Genomic DNA, 22,496 nt, shown 5'->3' with positions numbered 1-22,496 from the left:
GACCCTCCTGTTCACAAATAAAGCATTTATTTGCAGCGATCAATTCCCTACGTTGTGCCAATGTTTTCGAGCCCTTTCTTTGCTGCTTTGGCCTCTTTTCAAGCTGGTTTTCAGATATGCCCCTTTTCTCAGCCTTAAACAACTTTTTATTCGGCTTCTCCCCACTCTCTTGGAAGCCCGAATCCTTTCACGCAGCAAAGCATCGGCTGTAGCAGCAGTCTCTATGAGCTGAGACATGCTAGACACAATGGATTTTATGCAAAAAACCCTGATTCCTTTGGGCAGCCCACATACATATTTTTCCACTTGCTCATGAAGGGGTACGGCACGATAAGAAGTAGCGGGCAGCAATGCATCCCAAAACTTCTTATTGTATTGCTCTAAATTCTTGCATTCCTTAGCATCAAGCTTGTTCCAAGCTATCATGATGTCCACCTCAAAGGTACTAGTCAACCAATTCAATGCAAACATTTGCTTGAATTGTACCCATGTTGACGGTGCTCTACCTTGCATCAAGAGCATGGACCACCACTGCAATGCATTCCCCTTCAAGAAAATGACTGCCTTTCGAATCTTAGAGGATTCGGTGAAGTTTCCCCCTGAATAGGCTACATCAAACTGCTGAATGAAGGTCAAAGCTTTCAGCCTATCTTGTGCACCACTGAAGGACTCAAACTTCACTGCTTTTCCACCCTCATCATAGTCTTTTGCTTCCCCTTTGGGAGTCAAGTTGTCATACACTGGCTGCTGTAAAAAGGGTGCATTTGCTGTATTTACATCATGACCAAGCCCAAATGAAGCATTTGCATGACCAGCAGTCATTCCTTGAGCCCCGTAAGCATTCGGAGGTGCAGATGCATTGCCAAACATTCCACTTTGTGCCCCATGCATCAAGCCAATGCTACCATACATAAGGTTTTGCACATTTCCACCCATACCTAAAAACAATGGGTCTTGCACACCATGCATAGGCTACTGCATACCATAGGGATTTGTGCCATACATTCCTGTATGCTGCCCTTGGCCAACCATTGCATGAAAAATCGTGCTACCACCAAAGTATCTTGGCTAACCCATCATAGCATGCATGCCCGGCTGTCCAAAATCCATTGGATTGGCACTTCCATAATGGCCTTGCATTCGCATTCCTTGCCCCATAGGTACCAACTGTTTAGCTTCATTGGCCTCTTTAGGAGCTTCAAGTGAAGGATTTGGTACTACCTTCCGTGCATCTTGCTGTCCCCAAGGTGTAGAAGTTGACTTCTTCTTCTTGCCCTTGTTGTCCTTCTTCGGAGCATTCAAAAATCGAGTGAACTGAGGATCCTTTGCCAATTCAGCAAAGAGATTTGCTGCTGTCCTCATCCGATTCTTGAACTGGTCATCAAATTCCTCTTCACTTTGCTGGCCATCTACCTCATGACGGCTTGAAGGCCCTGCATCTTGCCCAACAACAACATTTTCAGCTTGTTTTCCATCATGAGAGCCTTGTCCAAGATTAGGCATTGCATTTCCTTCATTCCCATGAGAACGTCCATACTGAGAGGCATCATCACTGCTTGATTCCATCTCACTATATGAAGACATGTTGCTGTAATTTCTCAACTGAGCACAAAAATCAGCACTAGCACAAAGCTTTGGCTTGCAATCAAGTGCCTCGGGCTCACCAAATCAAGAGATTGAGTGATTATCCCGGCAATGGAACCATGAAACCAGTCTTCCTTCTCGGATAGGGTGGTTTAACCTTATTAAGCACTTAATTACAGCAATTAGCAAATGAACATAAATTGAAATGCTCACTTTACCTTGATAAACTTGGACAGTGGACACCCTGTTGGCCCCAAAACTAGCGCCCCTTTCAGTATTTCTTTAATTTCAATTGCTGATGGATAAATTACAAGCCGAGATTTCACAATCTCCTTGGCTGATTCAAAAGCCCCTTGCTGTTCCAATAATCAGAAAAGCATTCGGGCAAATTGCCCCTTGATTTTCACCCAGCACTTGCTCTAATGGAACCCCAACTGATCAAATGCTGCCCCAAATTCACAATAGATGGGCTAGCATCTGAAATCCTCACAATTCCACGAATTTCCGGTGCTGATTTCAATGTACAATGCCTTTGACTGATGGCACGGGTCCCAAGGTGGCTGCTAAACCCTAATTAGTGCTGTAATTTAGGGTTTACAGCAGTAAACTCTCTACTGTCCACCAAATTTGGCTGTACTCTGCTACCCATGGCTGAAAATTGCTGAGAATACTTGAGCATAAACTGGAGGAGATGAGAGAATGCTGTAGAAAGAGAGAAAATCAGCTGAAATGTATCTTCTGATTCGTAGCTCTGATGACAAATCTGATGGCACCAACAGCTTCAAAAGGACGGTAAAACACCAGCTCAACTGGGGAGCCCTCCTCTCCTACCACCGCCTCTCTTGAGGCGGAAGAGAAAACCTGCTGCCCCCTGTCCTGTCGCGGCGCGCGATCAGTCATCATCGCCTCTCAGAGCCAAATCTGATCACCTCCTCTCCCTCCACCTAGCTCCAAATGGCTGCCGTTCAACTTCCACCACCCTCCAACAGCCTTCTCCCTAGTTGGGAAAGTTTTGCCAAGTGGCAGCCTTCCTAATGCATTTTCAGTCATTAAATTAATTTTTCAAAATTAATTAATTCTGAAAATTAATTTAAGCCCTTGTGACCCTGCCCAAAATTAAACATGCCCATCTGAAATGAAATTGGCTAGGCCATTTGCAACTTGGAGCGGTTCCCAACCTCTGTTGACCCTTAGACTAGCATTAATTAATTAATTAATGCTAGTCCCTAGTGTCACCACTGACACTTAATGGCCAAACAATTGTCCTAGGGTCTAACCTGGCACCAACTGAACACCAAAACCCAGTTGGCATAACTTAACACAACTTTTGCCTTTAACACCCACTGCATCCTCGGGGTCCTTGGCCCATTCCCATGAAATAACTACCATGTGCATCACATGTGCTAAACAACCTAGCACATTTGATCAGTAACTTAATCAAATGTTACTAGCAAGATTAAAGCATCTCAAAATTTCACGTCCCCGTGACACTTGCTGGTTAGTTTTGACAGCAAAAGGCACTTGCATTACCAGAGGAGGTTAGAGGATCTCAGTTGTACTCTATCCATTTGCAATAAAAGTTAGAGAAATACCGCAAGGGGCGCCAATTTTGGGAGCAATAGGATATCCAATATCCAAGATTAAAGTGGTAAAGTCTGCATTTTTCAGTTTACGTGAATTTTATGCTTGTTGTAATTAGTGCTTAATCTATCATGGTATCCATGGAGAAAGGTTGGTTTCAACAATCTCCTCGAGAGCTAACTTCTTCAGTGTGGATACCTATTTCCATGGAAGCTCAGAGAGACTAGAAACTATTCCTATGCTCCTAACCTTTTAGGTCATCCTACCAAAATGATACATACAAGTGTTGAGTGATGAATAGGGAGGGTAGGGATGGGGACTCCAGTACACTTAGAAAATTGCTCCAAAGTTCCCACCATGCATCAGTGAGGTATACATAGTGGATCCAAATGTGTGACTAGGCTGATTAGGCATACGTATGATTAGAGTATGAGTAGCCCAAAGAGGATGAATGGGTGCACTATAAGCATGGAATGGTACCCCTGCACTAGAGTAGCCCAAGGAGTGCATAGAGGTGTGCCATAAGCAAAACATGGATATTTGTGTGTCTGAGTGACCATGGGTAGAGGTCCAAGGGGTAAAGAATATGTTGAAGTCATCAAGTTGAGAGCAAAAAATCTTCAATAAGAGACATGTGGACCTCCAATGAGTACATCATGCACTACTACTCCTACACTCCTACTTCAGCATATCATCCAAATGATCCCATCTATACCCTGGAGAAAAGTATACAATGGATGTCATCATCATTGATGGGTCTTGAGAATATCTAACAAAAATGTTCTCCTTGGGGTGTATCTTTTTGTGCAAGGTAGGTGGGTTAAGTGTGCAATTCAGACTTGAGTTTAACACTAGGCAAGTGGGGCTTCCTTGATAAGTCTCATGCTTATGGGACATAATTGATGAAGGGGTGGTTATGTTGTGTAGTGAATTCAAAGGTGATAGGTCTCTGAGGCAAGCCTAGGGTGTCATTCCCTTTATGTGCCGTAAAATGTAAAGTGGTGAAAGAGAGCCAAGGGGTTAGAGCTGTCCTACCAAGGCCATAAGATGTCTCTAACTTAAGGACCTCTAGGAGCAATGTTAGTGTATGCTCCTAATCCTTGTTCAGGGGTAGGAACCCCCTAGTCAGACCCCATTGGGCTCCCCCTAAGGTTTTTTGCTCTTGGAAAGCACGCAATGCTTCAGCCATTATTGAGCTGATGCAAGGTGTATGACTTGAATTCCACTCTCAATTGTGACACTTTGACCTAGCATCTAAGTGGTGGGAACACTTAACTCATTGCTGTGCGGATCAAGATAGGACCTGCAGGATAGAACCCATGGTATCAAACTTGACTATGAGCTTCAAGTCCTACTCTTCCTTTCTACCACTTCATATTTGTGGAGTATACATCCCATTATGCACTAATGTACTATATGCATTTTTCCAAACATAAATGCCTAAATGCATGTGGCATGTAAGTTCAAAATCACAAACCAAGATAACCTTTAAGATCAAGTTAAATCACCATTGGTAATTTTTCACCAAGTGTGCCACTACTGCACTTCCTAAGTTCCCTTATGGCTAGTAAAATTTCCCCTAACAAATGGTCCCCAAAATATTTCAACTTCATACAACAAGTGATTCATAACCAACCATGCATACTTTCTATGGAGTTTCAGTGCCAACATTATGCACAACTATTTGACCAAGTCCATGGACCATAAGGGAGTTCCTCTTCCATCCATAAGAGAGGGCCCTTGTTTCCACCTCTTAGAAGGGAAAGCAAGGAAAATGCAAGAACAAAAACAAAGACGAAAATCAAGAAGAAAAGTGTCACTTAAATAGAAATGATAGAATGTACCAAAGAAAAATAGGTATTGCCAACACTATCATAAGATTGGCCATTTTGACAATGAGAATCACTCAAAGGTCAAAGGTGCACAACCTAAGAAATGCCCCATTGCTCAACCCCACTATCAGTTCGGGTAACCGCCTCAATGGAGGTAAGGTAGTACCCGCAATACTCCTCCTCAATCACAATCGTGAAAAGGCACTAAGTATACAAAGGCTGTCATGAGTAGAACCTTGTTAAGTGTGGTTATGCCATAAACATGGTAATCGTCTAGAGGCTATCACAGAAAAGGCTAAGTGTGGGTACCAAAAACATAGCTAACATCTAAGGGCTGTTACAAGGCCTCAATAACTGTGTAGGGGCTGTTATGCATAGGTTACATGAGGAGTTTTTCATGGCTTATGAAAGGAGCATTGGAGGCAAGTACATACAATCCTTCAAAAAATTCTATCAGAAAATTGGGAATAGAAGGACTAGTGAGGCTTGTCCTTCTGTTCCCTACTCCTCGTCGTCTTCTCCTTCTTCTTCTTCTTCTTCTTTTGCTCCATGGTCTTTTTCTTCTTTCACTGCTACAAGATAGGCCTTCTAAGACCTCCTTTTGGCCTGACAGAACTTCTCAGTATGTCCAATCTTTTTGTAGAAGTCACAAATTAGCTCGTCCCTTTTGCCTTTGTTCCTATTACTGACATACAACAGTTGTCCATCTTTTGCAATTTCTTCTTTTCCTTTAATCTTCTTTTCTTTTTCTAACAAGGAGGCCTTAATGTCAACCAATTTAGGGTTTGGCTTGTTGATTAAGGTGGTTGAGACATTATCATAATCTAGAGGTAAACTTTTTAACAAGACACCAATACATATATCTTCATTCATTTTCAGATTTATTCTTGCAAGCTAGGTTAGATGACTTTCCATGTAGTTCAAATGAGATGCCAGGGATGTATTAGGCTTCATGTCTAGTCTAAATAATTCAATTAGCAATCCATACTTAGAAGACTTTGATTGGGCACCAAACAATGTGTCCAATCTATCCCAGGTGTCATGGGATGTGTCACAGGCATCCACATGATGAATGTAGCTGTCATCCAACTCAAGCTTTATGATGGCTTGAGCCTTGTCATCATTTTTCTGCCACATTGTTGCAAGGGCAGCATCCCGCGGCTTCTTCTCTTGTCCATTGGTAATGGCCTATAGGCCCTTCTTCATCAGGACAAGCTTTATGCAGGTCTGCAAGGTATGAAATCTGACTCCTTTGAAGTGACATATCAGAGAGTCTTTGCCCATGCTGGAGTGGTTGGAACAGCAGCAAATCAGCACCAAGATTCTCAGAAATAAGCTATCTTTGACTGTGTCAAGAGACACAAGCTAAATAGTATCAAAAGATACTAGCTTGATTTCAGGATTGATGTTTCCTGATTTCAGGTGGTCTTCTCGATCTTCAAGTAGACTACTTGAATTCAAGTGGGTGGCTTGATCTTCAGGACTGCTCCAAATCTTCTTCTTGAAGGTTTATCCTTGCTGGAAACTTCAGATTTGAGTAAAGGCGGCTTTAGTTGACTGAAAACTACAGGATAAATGAAGTGGAAAAGAGCTTGAAGAGTACATGGCTATGGCAGATTAGGGTTTTCAAAACAGGGGTCTGATTTTTTGGTTGGGGCAGCTTGTACAGTGGATCATTTGAGAAATCATTTTAGTGGGAGATAGCTTAGGTATGGAGCTTGCAACGCCCTATGGTCCTGGACAACATCACGCTGCACAAAACGAGAATCGACAATATGAACAGAATTTGGCGCAGTTCAAACAACGACTTCGAATTTGAGCAATGTTGGGCTATGTGGTGAGCAATGTCAAGCTCTCAGGTGACAAAGAGGAGCTCAATAAGCAGGGAGAGAAGTTTCCAAAAGGAAGCTTGTCAAGATCTTACCTGGTTGAAGAGATCTAAGAGCTCAAAGCAAGGCAGGTGCAATTTGGCTATGGCAAACTTGAAGGTAAATTGAAGATAGAAGTGGAAGATGAGATCTTGAGCAAGTATTGATTTGACCAGAGATAGAGAGGGACTAGAGGAGCAAAGAGAAGAGCTAAGCCATACTCAGCTGAGCCCTGATACCATGTTAGAAAGAGGAATCTAGAGTATGGCAGGAGCTATGGAGGTTGGAATATGAATACAAGACTTATAATGACATAGGCAATGGACTAATTGTTACATAAGTGAATTAGGTTCCAAGATGGAAGCTTGGACTCATAAACAAAATCTTGTGTAAGAGACTGACAATGACAATGACACTAACTGAAAGAAGAAAGCATCAAGATATATTGCATTCAACTCACTAAAAGTGATAGCCAAGTACAATGTTTTATGGTAGTTGGATAGTAGCATTTTGCCCCACTGTGCATATGGGATTCAAGAGTGGTTACATGTCTCTTGCCTTACAACTCCATACAAAGAGGCACACAAATGGGAGTAATTGCCAAACTCTCAACAGGCTTGCCCAAACCCCAATGTTTCCATGGTGTCTACATGTTCTCCTTGGGCCATTTGGTCGAGCCATGAACAAGATATATTTGTTGAATCTTCTACCATGCCCCAATATCAAGCTCTCCATAATGGTACCACTAAGGCCATCTTCTTGAGAGGCTTGTTGGTAGAGATTTAGTTTCCATGTTCCATTCTCACACCGATGTATCACATGATAGCCAAGTGCAAAAGCAATTTTAGCACCAACATTATTAACCCAAAGACAAAGCATATCAAAGAGCATGTAAAGCTAGGTATCATCTATCATCGAGTAACTTCACCAACACCTTGACTAAACCAATCAACCACCCGGTCCTTTGCTATCTTCTTTCTCGGATCAAACTTGGTATTCCCTCCCCTTGGACATTAGCACAATCAAGAGAGGGGATCTATCACAGGGACATCAAATTTTGAGATGCTTTATTCTTGTTGATAACATTTGACTAAGTTATTAATCAAATGTACAAGGTTGTTTAGCACATGTGATGCACCTGGTAGTTATTTCATGGTAACAGGCCAAGGATCTTGAGGATGCAACGGTGTCAAAGGCAAAAGTTGTGATCAGTTATGTCAGTTGGGCTTTGGGGGGGCTGGTGTTAGTTTTGACCCTAGGACAGTTATTTAGCCAATAAGTGTCAGTGGTGACATAGGGACTAGCATTAATTAATATGCAGACTAGAGCAGGCAACAGGCAGAATCTAGGGTTTTTTCGCGAAGAAAATCAAATTTCTCTCTCATCTTGGCTTTCTCTCACCTTCTCCAACCCATTCTCAAGAGATCGTAGCATTTCCCAAGTATTTTGAGCAAATCTCAACCAAATTTGGTGCACAACAGAGAGATCTCTGTTGTAAACCCTAAATTTTTACAGAAATTAGGGTTTAGCAGCCAAATTTGGTGAACAACAAAGAGATCTTTGTTGTAAACCCTAAATTTTTGCAGAAATTAGGGTTAAGCAGTCACCTTGGGACCCATGCCAATAGGAGAAGGCAACGCACACTGAAATCAGTACTTGAAATTCCTAAAATTGTTAGGGATTTCAGATGCCAGGTCATCCATTGTGAATTGAGGTAAGATTTGGCCAGTTAGTAGTTCTATTTGTGCAATTTCTAGGGAAAAATCAAGGGGCAATTGGCCCAAATTGCTTGTTGATTGTATGTACAAAAATGGGCTTTTCGATTAGCAAAGGAGATTGTGGAATCTCAACTTGTACTCAATCCATTAGCAATTGAATTTAAAGAAATACCGAAAGGGGCGCCAGTTTTGGGGCCAACTGGGTGTCTATTGTTCAAGATTATTAAGGTAAATTGTGCAATTCAATTTATGTTTATTTGCTAATTGCTGTAATTAAGTGCTTAATCAAGGAATTACCACCCTCTCCAAAAAGGAAGGCTGATTTCAAGATTCCCATAGCTTTCCCTTCCCCCGTTAAGTGGTGAGAGGGGTTGGCTCCTTCTCTTGAGGGTTATAGGATTTTGGTCTCTTATTACTTTTGTCATAGATGTTTTGTATTAGTATGCATATGTGTCTTGATGATCATACCTGTAAAAAGACACTTGCACGAGTGAACTCCATGTAAGACCACTATCCAAGTGGCACCATTCCACTTTGCATAGCATTCTATTTGAGTATAACACCTTGCATTACTGCTTGCATAAAATCATGCATTGGCATTTGTTTCTATAAACAAAGTGCTTCAGATGAGGGGAAAACCTATATTTGCAGGTACTCATTTAGAGATGAAAAGTCCTTGCATTTGTGCATAGTTTCCTTTTACTTCATCACGGAGTGGTTGACCTTGGATCCACCATATTCACGAAGACATCCCATATGACAATCTACTATGGCAAAGTATTATGGGAGCACATAGCACATACTTCTACCATTACTTCATCCTTACCCTTACCCATTCCCCCCCACCACTTTCTTCATCAACTCATTGCCTTGCTTGGTTTCTGTTTATGGAGCATATCTTTATATCCTGTTCTGGCTAAGCACCTTTACGAATTTATTTATCTTCCACTGCATTTACTCCCTCACTCATTTTTTCTTCCACTACATTTTGTTCTTCCTTTAGTTTAGCCTTATTTTCGTAGCTTAGCATTAAAGAATCTCAATGTGTACATTTCATGGGTTTTAGGGAACTTTATTAGAACACTATCCGGGTGCCTATATGGAAAGCTAGGCAGCTCACTTTGGGCTGACCTTTTGCATAGGGTGTGATCCTGAGGCCTACATAGAACATCACTCATCTTCCTCATTCTATCGGATGTCATCCATCTAGAGACAAGGAGACTAGAAGCACTACTGGTCATCACACATGCTGGTACCTATGTGGTACTGTATTGTACATCTCATGCTTCTCTTTTGGATTCCATTGCCCATTCATCACTCATTCTTTGAGTTTTGTGCTGTTCTCTCATAGTTTATGCTTTGTGTTTTCTCCTTTCTGTTGATTTGCACGTTCTCACAACATCTTACCACAAGTAGTCTTTAACACCAAGAGGGATATGATAGGCTCAAACCCAAGGTGTCTGTCATATAATCCACTGGAATGTTCACCATCAGAAGTCCAACACAAGAGTGTAAGCTGTTGGGACTCCCCCGCTAGGCACCAAGCCCACACAGAAGCATTAGACACCAAGCCCACATGGGGTAACAGATGAGAAGGAGAGAGAAGGGGTTTATGTGAGTAGAAATTAGCATCCATACTTGTGGAGATGTGGGTAGATTGGCTACATCACAGTCGCAAGCAGCAGCCTTAGTCCTGTTGAGAATCAGCAATCACACTCAAACAGCCTCTTTGTATGGAGTCTCAGGGTCAAGGATATGCAGGCTAACTTATCCCATATGCACAATGGTGCCTACTGCAGTTTCCTACTTTCCTATAAAGCATTGTACTTGCTTCCTTTCTTAATATAATGATAGTACTCTTTTCTTTTCAGTGAAGTGTCAATGTCATTGTCCACATACACAAGATTGTGTTTATGAGTCCAAGTCTCAATCTTGGAACCTAATTCACTTGTGTAACAAACAGTGTCCTTTCCATCATGAGTCTACACTTATTTCTTCATCCTCCATAGCTTCCGGTTATTGCCATGCTCTAGATCCCGCATTTCTAACATGGTACCAGAGCCTAGTTGGGCATGGCATTGCTTCTCCAGCCTCTCTTGATTCTTCTGAACCTCCATCCAGCTCAGTGTCAGTGTATGACTTCTTTTCTCAACTCTACTCTCACTGAAGCTTCCATGGCAGCCATAGCCAGCAGCACCCTGTCAGATTGAACTGCTTATATCTCACTCCACAGGTCAAATCTCTTGGAACTTCCTTCTGGAAAAGTATTCCTCAACTCATAAAGCTTCCCTGTATCACATCAATCCAGGACGTTGGACCATCTGGAGCTCAGCATTGTGAAAATCCCCAATCTCTGTTCTGTGTCTGCCATAGCCAGACAGGACCTACCTTGCTTGGAGCTTCCATAACTCTTCAACCAGGCAGAATTTCAACACGATTTCTTCTGGAGAAATGTTCCTTGGCTCAGGGCGCAGCTCCCTGTCACTTTAAACACCAACATTGATGATCTACAGCTCCAGCATTGCTCAAATTTGACCTCGCTGTCCAGATCTGCGCCGATTCTGTTCGCGGCACCTGCGCGCTGCATACTGACCACGATGTTGACAATCTCCATGGGGCTTTGGTAGCCCATGACATAAGCTTCCTAGATATGTAAAAAGTTTTGAAAATGATGCACTGTAGCTCCTGCAATCAACAAAAAACCAGGCCCCTGTCTCAGAAACCCTAATTCCACCATAGCCAAAAGCTTCAAAATCTTGACATTTTTCACTGTTTCTCTCACTGAAGTTATCAACAGTGATTTTAATCACTGAGCAATACTCTCTGAAGTTCGTTAAAGTACTGTCACTCAGATCTGAAGGCATCAGCATCAAATCAAGAAGGGGAAGATCACTTGGAGTAAAAGACTTTTGCAGATTTGGTATTCATTGACACTCAGTTAGTGCTTTTTAGCACTTGTGTCTCTCAATCAATTCTTCTGTTGCTCAAATCTAATAAAGTCTGAAGTTGATTTGCTACTGTTCCCGTAAATCTAACATGGGCAAAGACTCGCCAAATGCTCGATTCAAAGGAGTCGGATTCCACACTTGGCAAACCCGCATCAAGCTCATCCTGATGAAGAAGGGTCTCTGGGCCATCACAAATGGCAAAGAGAAGAAACCTCGGGACGCGGACCTTGCAACTACTTGGTAAAAGAATGATGACACAGCCCAGGCCATTATCAAATTGGAGCTAGATGACAGTTATATCCATCACGTGGATAACTGTGAGACCTCACAGGATACATGGAAAAGACTTGACACCCTGTTCGGTGCACAATCTAAATCATCAAAGTATGGTCTCCTAATTGAATTCTTCAGGCTTGAAATGAAGTCCAGCACATCACTTGCCACACATCTTAATTACATGGAAGGACTCCTAACCCAACTTGCAGGAATCAACATTAAAATGGATGAAGATGTTTGCATCGGTGTTCTACTTAAGAGCTTGCCTCCTGAATATAATAATGTATCAACAACTCTAATCAACATGCCAAATCCTGAACTTGTTGATATCCAAGCATCACTGTTAGAAGAAGAAAAGAAGCTAAAAACTAAAGAAGAACCAAGTACCTCTAGAGATGAGCATGCATTATATGTTGGCAACAGGTACAAAGGCAAGAAGGATCAGCTCTTTTGTGACTTCTGCAAAAGGACCGGACACACCGAGAAGTTCTGCCACGCAAGAAAGAGATCCCAAAAGGCCTATCTAGTCGCAGTCAAAGAAGAAGAAGAAAATGGAGCAAAGGAAGAAGATGAAGATGAAGACCACCAGGATCGGAAGGACAAGACTCATCAGTCCTTGTACTCTCATAATTCTGATAGACTGTTTTAATAGCCTTGTATGTTCCTTGCCCTAATGTTTCCTGCCATAAGCTTTGTAAACTCCTTATGTAACTTGGCATTATAGTCCCTGTACACTTTGTGAGGCCCCTGTTACAGCCTCTGGATGTCCACCATGTTTATGGTACCCACACTTAGCTTTTTCTGCAACAGCCTCTGGTGTTTTGCCATGTCTGTGGTATGCCCACACTTTGCAGGTGGTTCTCATTACAGCCTCTACACACTCTGTGCCTTTCCTAGTTGTGATTGAGGAGGGGTGTTGAGAATCAGCAATCACACTCAAACAGCCTCTTTGTATGGAGTCTCAGGGTCAAGGATATGCAGGCTAACTTATCCCATATGCACAATGGTGCCTACTGCAGTTTCCTACTTTCCTATAAAGCATTGTACTTGCTTCCTTTCTTAATATAATGATAGTACTCTTTTCTTTTCAGTGAAGTGTCAATGTCATTGTCCACATACACAAGATTGTGTTTATGAGTCCAAGTCTCAATCTTGGAACCTAATTCACTTGTGTAACAAACAGTGTCCTTTCCATCATGAGTCTACACTTATTTCTTCATCCTCCATAGCTTCCGGTTATTGCCATGCTCTAGATCCCGCATTTCTAACAAGTCCTCCCATCCTTGCACACATGTTTGCTGTTAGGCGGCAGGCAGAGTCCAATTCTAAAGTTAAGTGAGAGCCAAAATCTTAGCCAAAGAAAACACCAATTGCATGAAATGTCTCCCAAAACTACCATTGCGTATGCGGTTGTTCAACGGTTTGGGTAGACAAAGGATGGGATAGTGGATCATGCTGGTAGCTGACTTAAAAACTACTCATCCCCTCATAAAAGGGCCTACAACACTTCTGGGATACAGGAATGCACAGATTCGAAGCCTTTACTTTCAAAATTGTTTCTGATGTCATGCTATAAAATGTATGTTCACGAAACTGGTATAGATAGTGGCCTCAATGCTCTCTCTAGAGAAATCCTCTGTTACTTATTTTTCCATTACTGTCATTGGTAGGGAAGCTAATAGTTTAAAGAAACTGAGTCAAAGCTAAGGGCATCCGAAAGACAGCTTACTAGGGGTCTTAGGACTACATATAAGGTGCAGTGGCCTCTATCCATGAGGCCTTTTACAAATCGACTTCACACAGAAAGATAAGTAGAGCAGGGGCCTCACAGCACTTGACGAACAGGAAAAGCCGAGTTTTCCAACTCTAATATTTTTAAGGCTTGCCGAGCGACTTTGCAATGATCAAGCGGCACAAAGTCAGATTAACTCAAGTGCAAGTGTTTGTGATCAAAACTGATGGATGTCCGTAGACGGAAACAAATCGATTGATGCGCAGTCCGTGCAATAATGAATGAATTCGGACCAAGGACATTAACTGATCTGTGATGGTAGATCCTACAAAACATGCTACAAGCTATCTCAAACGTCATTAAATGGAAATTAGACGCATGGATTATGGTTGAAACGCTACGGATTGAGAAGAACAGATTGAAAATTTGACAAACATGCTACAAACTATGTCAAACGTGATCAAAAGGGAAATTAGGCACATATTATTACGGGTGAAATGCTACGAATTGACGCAGGAAAGAAGATGGAAATACTAAATGTGATCAAACGGCAATTAGCACATTGATTGTGAGTCCAAAGCTACAAATTGAAGTTCGAAAGCAAGAAAAGAAGCAATAGAACTGAAAAATGAGCTCACCTGCGGGTTGTTTGCATGCAACTGGCAGTGGTAGCTGGTTCTAAGGACGATGCAATGGAGAGTTGATGGCGAGAACGAAGCAGGTTAGCACAGACAGACAGAATGAAAGAGAGAGAGAGAGAGAGAGAGAGAGAGAGGGGCGGGGGGAGGGAGGGAGAGGGAGAGGGAGAGGGAGAGGGAGGTGGTATGGATGACCAGCAACTCTTACACCACCTTCCGGCACAACCAATGAAAGAATAATGGATTAAGGCGCGATGAATTTCCTAATTTCGTCAAAAGTAAAAATCGAAAAAACAATTTTAGCATATTTATAGTAACACATTAGTTAAATATATCGTAGCTTTATATTATGAACCATAATCATGAGAAGGTCTTAAGGATTTTAGCATTCTACGTGCATATATTCTGATCATGGAGTATTAGTAGATCTGATTTCTGCATTCTTTGTGTATAATGTCTTTCTATGGTTTTCTGCGTGAGGGATTTTTGTAGGCCAAATTATTAAACGTGATCAAGTTTGACGGGCAGCCCAAAGTTGCCGGCAAGCCCGCCCCCCCCCCCAAATCCCCCCCGCATAATACAAAATGCAGTTTTCGCCTTCTTTTAATTTTACCTTATTTCGCATATTTTTATAGATTAAATTCGAATCATATCTCGTACGTTCTTGTCCCACGCAGTTTGTTCGACACACCCCTCCAACTTCACTCCTTGCACGTCCTTACATGATTCCTTTTGCATGAAAATAAAAAATCAAAAATAATTTAATTAAATAAAAATGCAAAGGAGCTTAGAAACTTGGGTTATGTGACCTTCCCATATGGGAGCACCTCCTTCCATGAAAAATATTTAGCATCCGCAAAAACCTTTAACTCGAAATTTTGAAAGGAATTTCTCCATCAAATTACATGTTTCTGTTATTTTTATAATTAAACTATTTGATAAGAATAAGGTTTAAACTTTCTTCTTTAAAACTTCAAAGCTTTTTTTTTAAAAGATGTTTGCAATTTACCTCACATTAAATCTTGGTTTTTAATGAATATTGGGAGGCACTATATCCAACAAGAATCCAATTTTAGTGACCAACAAATTGTAAAATTTAAAAAACACCTCTACATTTGCCAAGAGGAAGTTGCTATAAATTGATAACATGACTCGATTTACTTATGTTTTGTAAAATGTCATTCAATGCATTGGTTTAAATTTTACAAGATCTTGAATTGGACATTTTGAAGCGATTCTCAAAATGCATTTCATGAACACAACTTCTTAAAGGTGGCTGCAAAGAAAGGAAAATGATCTTAATTATATCCATGATTTAAAAAAAGAAAACTACAATTTCCAACCTTAGAAGTAGACATGATTAAAGGAAAATGGCCATAAAACAATATCCATGCATAAAGAATGAAAAATGGGAAGGAGAAAGGAACCTAGAGCAAGCAACAAGAAAGAATAATGATCCTTACAAAATGGTGCCCATGGATGAACAAGAAAAAGGTTGTGGTAGACCTTAGGTAGGCTAAAGAATAAAGTTGAGTAAAAGAGGAAACCATAGAAACATATTTTCTTCAACAACAAATAGGCATTCTCAACTTATTAGTGTGAAGGTTCATGTATGTGACATTTGCTAGAATGTATAGACAAACATTCTTATATGAACTTCTATTGGACACAAGCCTATCATTACTCTAAATAGCATAATAGGATTTTGATTTTTTACCCTAGTTAGGACCAATCTATTGATTGGTCTGTCCTTGAAACTTAAAAATACTCGTGCGATCCCAACCCTAATGACAAGGCAAAGATTTGTACATGTGACATTTACTGAATATATAAACCCAACTTTTTACAATAACTTCAATCTATCAAGAGCCTACTCCAAACAACACGTGTAGTTTTGATTTTTCACTCCAGTACTGTGTACATGTCTGTTGAAACTTCAAGGTACTTATGTGATCACAAGCCTATTAAGCACGTATAACAAAAAAATTGTTGTTTCAACATTTTCTTAACCATTCTATGCACCTAGGTTTGTGAGTTTCATTGTAATTGCAACCCAAAAGAGAACTTACTCATCAATCTTATAAGTTGAAAGTCAAATAAGAGCTCTCTCTCTCTCTCTCTCTCTCTCTCTCTCTCTCTCTCTCTCAATCAATCAAACCCCTTTAAGCTTTTTTATGTTGTTAATTTGTCAAGTGTAGCATATCTTTGAACTATTGAATGGTAGTAAGTGAAACATAGGATCTATTTGACCAAGCCTTCTAATGCAAAAAAGTTATTGAGACAAAAGGCTAAATCTAAAGTGTGAATCTATTGATGATAGTGATAGTACATAATTGTTATTCATTGTACCAATCACTTTGATTACCAACCACCAATTGCAACACCTCTCTTTTTCACATCTTAGTGATGCCTCTATTACAAGGACCATGATGTATTTTAGCAAAAAGAATCTTTTACTCAACTTAAATTTTCTTCTAAAGCTCCAAGGACCTAGATAATAGTTTGCATCTCCTCAAACTTTTTAGAGCCGAATCCATATTTTTGTTAATGGTTAGTGCAAGTCAATGTTATGTAATTTTTTATTACCATTTCACCCTAATATCGTGGAAGATCAAAAGCTTTGATTAGCATGGCATACATTCTTAGAAAGAATGTTGAACCTCCCACCTACAAACAATTAACGTCTATGTAGTCTTGTCCTCTCTCACTTTCTCTCTCCTTTATGGTGGTTGAATGGTTTATGCAACGGTTTCAATTTTCAAGTTTGAGCCTAAAGGGGTTCAATAGCTAGAATTGTGGGATATTCCTTTAGGCATGTTGAGTTTGTTCCTACCACATAGAAACAAGGTTTTTCTTATTCTTCTCCTTCTTATCCCTCCTTGCCCCCCCCCCCCCCCCCCCCCTCTCTCTCTCTCTCTCTCTCTCTCTCTCAAAAGGAGTTTTTGAATAGTTCCTACATAGGAAAACTCTTGGAATGTAGGAAATTCTCGAGCTTTTCCTAGGTACATGTATATAGATTCCCTATGTATAACTAGGGAATTACTTTCCCCACATCCCATGCTAGGGAATCCTAGGCATGCATGTATGAACTCCTTATATATAACTAGGGAATGTATTCCCCACATCTTAAACTAGGGATTTGTAGCTCATATAATTAGGAAATTTAATTTCCCACATCTTAAACTAGGGATTTGTACGTCGTCATATAACTTGGGAAACATGTTTCCCGTACAACATAGTAGGGAATTTTGGGCCACACAGCTAGGGAAGTCGGTTCCTCACATTTCATACTGGGCAATTACAAATAGCCATATCAAGAACATATATATACTTCATGCAAAATTATGTTGGGGTAAAAGGCCCTTGGGCCTGCCCGTGTACAGTGACCACCCATATTCTTTATTCATATATATATGAAAGTGCAATAGGCTATCATAACATTGTTGACAGCACCTACATTGTGTGTGCTCTTCTCTAGAGCGTCTCCTGCATCCCTTTCAGCTGGTATCAGAGCCACTCCTTTGCGAGCTCTTCTCGGCATCTACACAAGGTATGGGATCTTGTTCTCTCTCATTCATTTCAGTCCACAAAGGTACAGTAGGGTTTATAGGTTGGGGCAGCCATTGATGAGCTTCCCCCTTGAAGCTTGAAGCTTCCCGCCTTGCTTGGATTGTTGAGGCTTTGTTTGGGCCTTCATTGGCACCTATTGAGTCCCTTTGTGGCTCCCTTGAGCCCCCCTTCATCAAAAACGTGATCAGTCCCCTTCAAGACACTTTGAGCCATTTTTTGGCAGGTCCTGGACAGCACATGATCATTCTCCAACTCCCCCACCCACTTGGCTACTCATTGGTACTTGATCTTGGTCCACTAGACCCCCCAGCACTTGGCATTTGACTTGGCATTGATTTGTGGGCTGATTTGCTTCAGTCCAGGACTGTTCACAGACAATTTACAACAGTGCTATATTAGCATTTTATGTTTGGGCCACATTGGCATTGACATTGGTCGTCCGGTTGGTCCCGAATGCTCCCAGAATGATGAGGGAATGTATGCCTATCCTGTGAGATGGTTTTGGAGCTGATCTTGCTCAACCATTGACTATTTTACACAGTCCATAGGCAGCCCAAAACAGGGCAACCCCCTGTCATTACATTTTATGCTCATGTTACATGGTCATTTGATGCTCGATTATGCCCGATTGGTGCCTACATGTCTGGGAATGTATGCCTATGAGTTGGCAGTTGATTTGAGCTTAGTTTGAGCATTATTTTACTCAGTTTTGAACTGTTATTTGCTACTGGAAACTTCAGGTCTAAAGCTATTTATGCTACAGTTGGGTTATGCCTATTGGTCAAGGGGTGCTCCCGGCTACTTGGTATGATGTCATGATGTATTTGAACTATGCCACATGTCTTGTTTATGCTCTGGAATGCTTTTGAGCTGAGATTAGAGCTCGATTTGGGTTTGACTGTCACTTCTTTGCAACTGGCATTTCATCTATGACATGGTTTATGCCTAGGCTACCTAGTACGGGTTATGATGTCTTGGTGAATGCTTTATGCTTTGGCTATGGATGGCAGTTGTTTGAGATCGTATTTACATTTATTTAAGTATTCCCTTGAGCAGTTGTGGCTTTTCCGTTACGGCCTTGGAAGCTATATGGGATTTGATGCTCTGATTATGGATCTTGGTTGTTACTTGGATGCACTTACAGGTATTGAGCAGTGAACTGCTCCCTTGTTTTGGCAGTTGCCTATTGAGCTGTGATTGCTCGTTTGCATTTGATATGCGGGATACTTACTGATCAGTGGACTTGGATAGTGCTTGGGATTTACAGCTATGGCCGTCTTGCTTCTCTGTTGTATGCCATCTATGCTATTTGGGCTGCTATTGCCTATGTATGTCAGAGAGCAGTTGATCTTTATGGCCACCCGTGTATGCACATGGTCTACTACTATGTATTTTACAGACCCTTTTACCTAGATGCTTTTACACAAATATTTGGGCTTTTATTGGAGCTTGATTCTTGCAGGTTTATTTACCACATGTCGTTCTTGGCTGACATGTATATCAGTACATGGTATGAGACACTGCAAAGTTATGTATACTCCTATGTTTCGGGGATGCTTATGCATTTATGGCTTCGAGGCATGCTTATGATTTTATGACTGCAAGCTATAGTGGTTGGACATGTCATGCTTTTGTCTGCTAGGCTTGTCCCTGTGGGAGCTTTTACATCCGTGGTTGATGCCTTTGTGTTCTCCCCTTCTGGTTTGGATGAGTCCCCTTTGCAGTATGCTATGACGACTTCAAGCTCTTCTAGTCATGCAGACAGTCCTCTTGATGAGCCTATTCTCTCTGATGAGAGTTCCCCTGATTCTTTGAGCTCCTTGGATGTATTGGACAGCCCTACTCATGCTATTACAGAGCAATTGTCCTGTTCTACAGGTTTTACAGGTTTTATTTGCTTTCATTGTGGAAAGACAGGGCATGTGAAGCGTAAATGCTTCAAGTGGATGAGAGAGCAAAAAAGATTGCACCGCACTAGATATGAGAGCAAAGTCAGTGATACAGTAGGTGAGACCACTGTTAATAGTGGTATGGTGCATGTAGTTACCCATGATGATGCAGCTGAGCCTACACTCCCAACATCATGTTACCCTATAGATTACTTGCTCAGTGATACGGCCTATACCTTTGGTTGGCTTTTAGACAGTATGGCATCTTGTCATGTTACTCCGCATAGAGCTTGGTTCTCTTCTTATAGGGAGGTTAACGAATGTATTTCTTTGGGCCTTGAGCAAGATTGTCATGTTATTGGTACAGGGGATATACACTTGGCTTTGCCAAATGGGTCTTCTCTTATGCTCCGTGATGTCTTCTATATACCTACGCTTAGTAAGAGCCTACAGTCAGTTGCATGGTGCAAGATTTTGTCTCTTTGGGGGATACTTCATGGAAAATCCATCGTGGTTGCTTAGTATTGGCCAGAGGTGCTAGATATGGCAGTGATTATGTAGTGCATGTCTCTCATGTGGGAGATTCTATGGTTGTAGTTACGCAGATACCACATGCATTGTTATGGCATTGTTGCCTAGGCCATGTACGACACACTGAGATGGATGCTTTATGTGATATGGGCTTATTGTCTACTCTTTCCCATGCTACTTGCCCTCATTGTACTCATGGTCCGTGCAGAGCCTCTTTGGCTTATGGCGATCATGTGAGGCATGCTTCTCTAGATCTAATCCATGTTGCAGTATATGGACCTATGCCTTCCCAGTCACTTGGTGGAGCTTCGTATTTTGTGACCTTCATGGATCATGCTACCCACCGTGTTTGGGCTTACCCTTTGGTACGGATTGAGGATGTTGTTACTATGCTTGACATATTTATGGATTCTGTTGGTAGCAGTCCTAGATGCTTACAGATGGATTATGAGAGTCGTGCTATCTCTCCCAGCTTACGGATCTCTTGTCAACAATATGGCATTGATTTCTTATGCCCACGGTATTATGGGATTGCTCATGGTATCTGCCTGACTTTATAGACAAAGATTGCTTCTATGCTTACCACAGCTAGGTTGTGTTATGGCTTTTGGGCTGAGGCCCTTATGACGGCAGTCTACTTGGTTAATCAGACGTCGTGTTTCTCTTTGGATGTTATTACTCCAAATGGGGCATGGAGTGGCATGAGACCCTCCTATGATCACTTGAGGATGTTTGGCTACTAGACATCTGTCAGTATGCCACATGAGCCTATGTCACGCAGATGCATACTCCTTGGTTATGGAGATGGTGACTTTACGGCTTATAGGTTTTGGGATTTAGATGCCTAGCAGGTTCTACACAGTCGTCATGCTCTCTTTTATGAGACGCAGACACCTCTCAGGCCTCTTGATGCGCATTCAGTGCACTTTATGGCTGATTCTACAGCCGTATGTCAGTCTTTCACTTTGCTGAGGCCGCATACTATCTTGAGACCCCGTTGACTTGTGTCCGGGATGCTGGCCCTCTTTTGATGATTGACCTTGGAGAGTCTATATGCTCTCCGCTGTCTTTTATGCACTGCGTTGATGCTATGCGCCACTCTGATGCTTTACAGCTGTGCACTTATGAGTTGTGTTGCTTGCTTTATGGAAAGCAGTCATGGATTGCTCTATTATCTAGAGCTATGGGATTGCTTATCTCCTGGATGTCATGGACTTAGGGATTCTTGACTATTCTTGTGAGGAGGTTCCCGCCAGTTATTGCACATCTCGCTTTTAGATTGCGTGTTGGGTGAGAGGCAATGATTCCTCACCCTGTCTCTTTTCTTTTCTTTTGTTTTTTCACTCCCTGGTCCATTGGCCTTTTAGTGGGAGGTTGTTGGGGTAAAAGGCCCTTGGGCCTACCCGTGTACAGTGACCAACCATATTCTTTATTCATATATATATATGAAAGTGCAATAAGGTTGTCATAACATTGTTGAAAGCATCTACATTGTGTGTGCTCTTCTCTCCCGCATCTCGTACATCCCTATCAAATTACAAATAGTTTATGGGAAATGGTTGCCAAGCAAATCAAGACTAAATTAAGTAGTCACTGATGCCAGGAGGCATATTTCATGGTGGATTCCGTGCCACGGTGGATTCCGTAAGGTTTTACGATGGATTCCGTAAACTTTGATGACTGGGGCTCCTACACAAAGTGGATTCTTTGTGCGAGAAGTTGATGGGGATGCCTGTCCTTTTCGAGCGTTTCATTAATTTAGTGTGTACATGGATGATTCCATAGCGGGTGATTCCGCAAAATGCATATTAAATTAATAAACGTTTATAAGTTTAGAGTGCGCACTCGTAATAAATTAAGGTTAGGATTTATTTCTAACCAGTTGATTTATTTATGTAGTTAAAGACTGCTAGGTATTCACTTTTGTCGGTTTAATTGTATTATTTTACTAACGATTATGAATGCTTCAGTTGATGTGTAGAGATAGCACCAGTGGCGGAGGAAAGCATTGGAGGATAGCGAATATTCGATTTATGGATTATATTTTGATAGGCGCCACGCCTATATTTTGTCATGCCTATTTATTGAGGAGTTGGATATTTATTATTATTTTGTATGTGCATGGGCGCACGATTATGTTATTTCTATTTGGACATTGTATTGGGCGTGCCAACCTTTTTGGGCACCGTCCATTAGCTTTATTCCTGTTCTGTGTTAAAGCAAACTCAAAAGCTAAAAGCTTGCTATTTTGTAATTTGGGCTATTATTTGAGCTTGAAGATGAATAATACATAAAATACATGCTTTGTGGAGCGCTCACACAAGGCATG

General features: G+C 41.4%; 1 protein-coding gene across 1 annotated transcript in view; it reads right to left on the bottom strand.

The window, feature by feature from the left end:
• LOC148039842 (uncharacterized) overlaps positions 1 to 14,321 on the bottom strand; it is a 96,056-nt gene extending 81,735 nt beyond the window's left edge. The window contains exon 1 of the mRNA XM_087665776.1: positions 14,178 to 14,321. The gene's annotated coding sequence lies outside the window, so the exon portion shown is untranslated. The remainder of the gene's footprint in view (positions 1 to 14,177) is intronic.
• Between the last annotated feature and the right edge of the window lie 8,175 nt (positions 14,322 to 22,496).

This window comes from Lygodium microphyllum, chromosome 2 (assembly GCF_053477565.2).
Source record: "Lygodium microphyllum isolate KBCC chromosome 2, Lygodium_microphyllum_v1.1.10, whole genome shotgun sequence".
In the NCBI taxonomy this organism is placed as follows: domain Eukaryota; kingdom Viridiplantae; phylum Streptophyta; class Polypodiopsida; order Schizaeales; family Lygodiaceae; genus Lygodium; species Lygodium microphyllum.
This window is presented reverse-complemented; position numbering and strand designations above follow the sequence as displayed.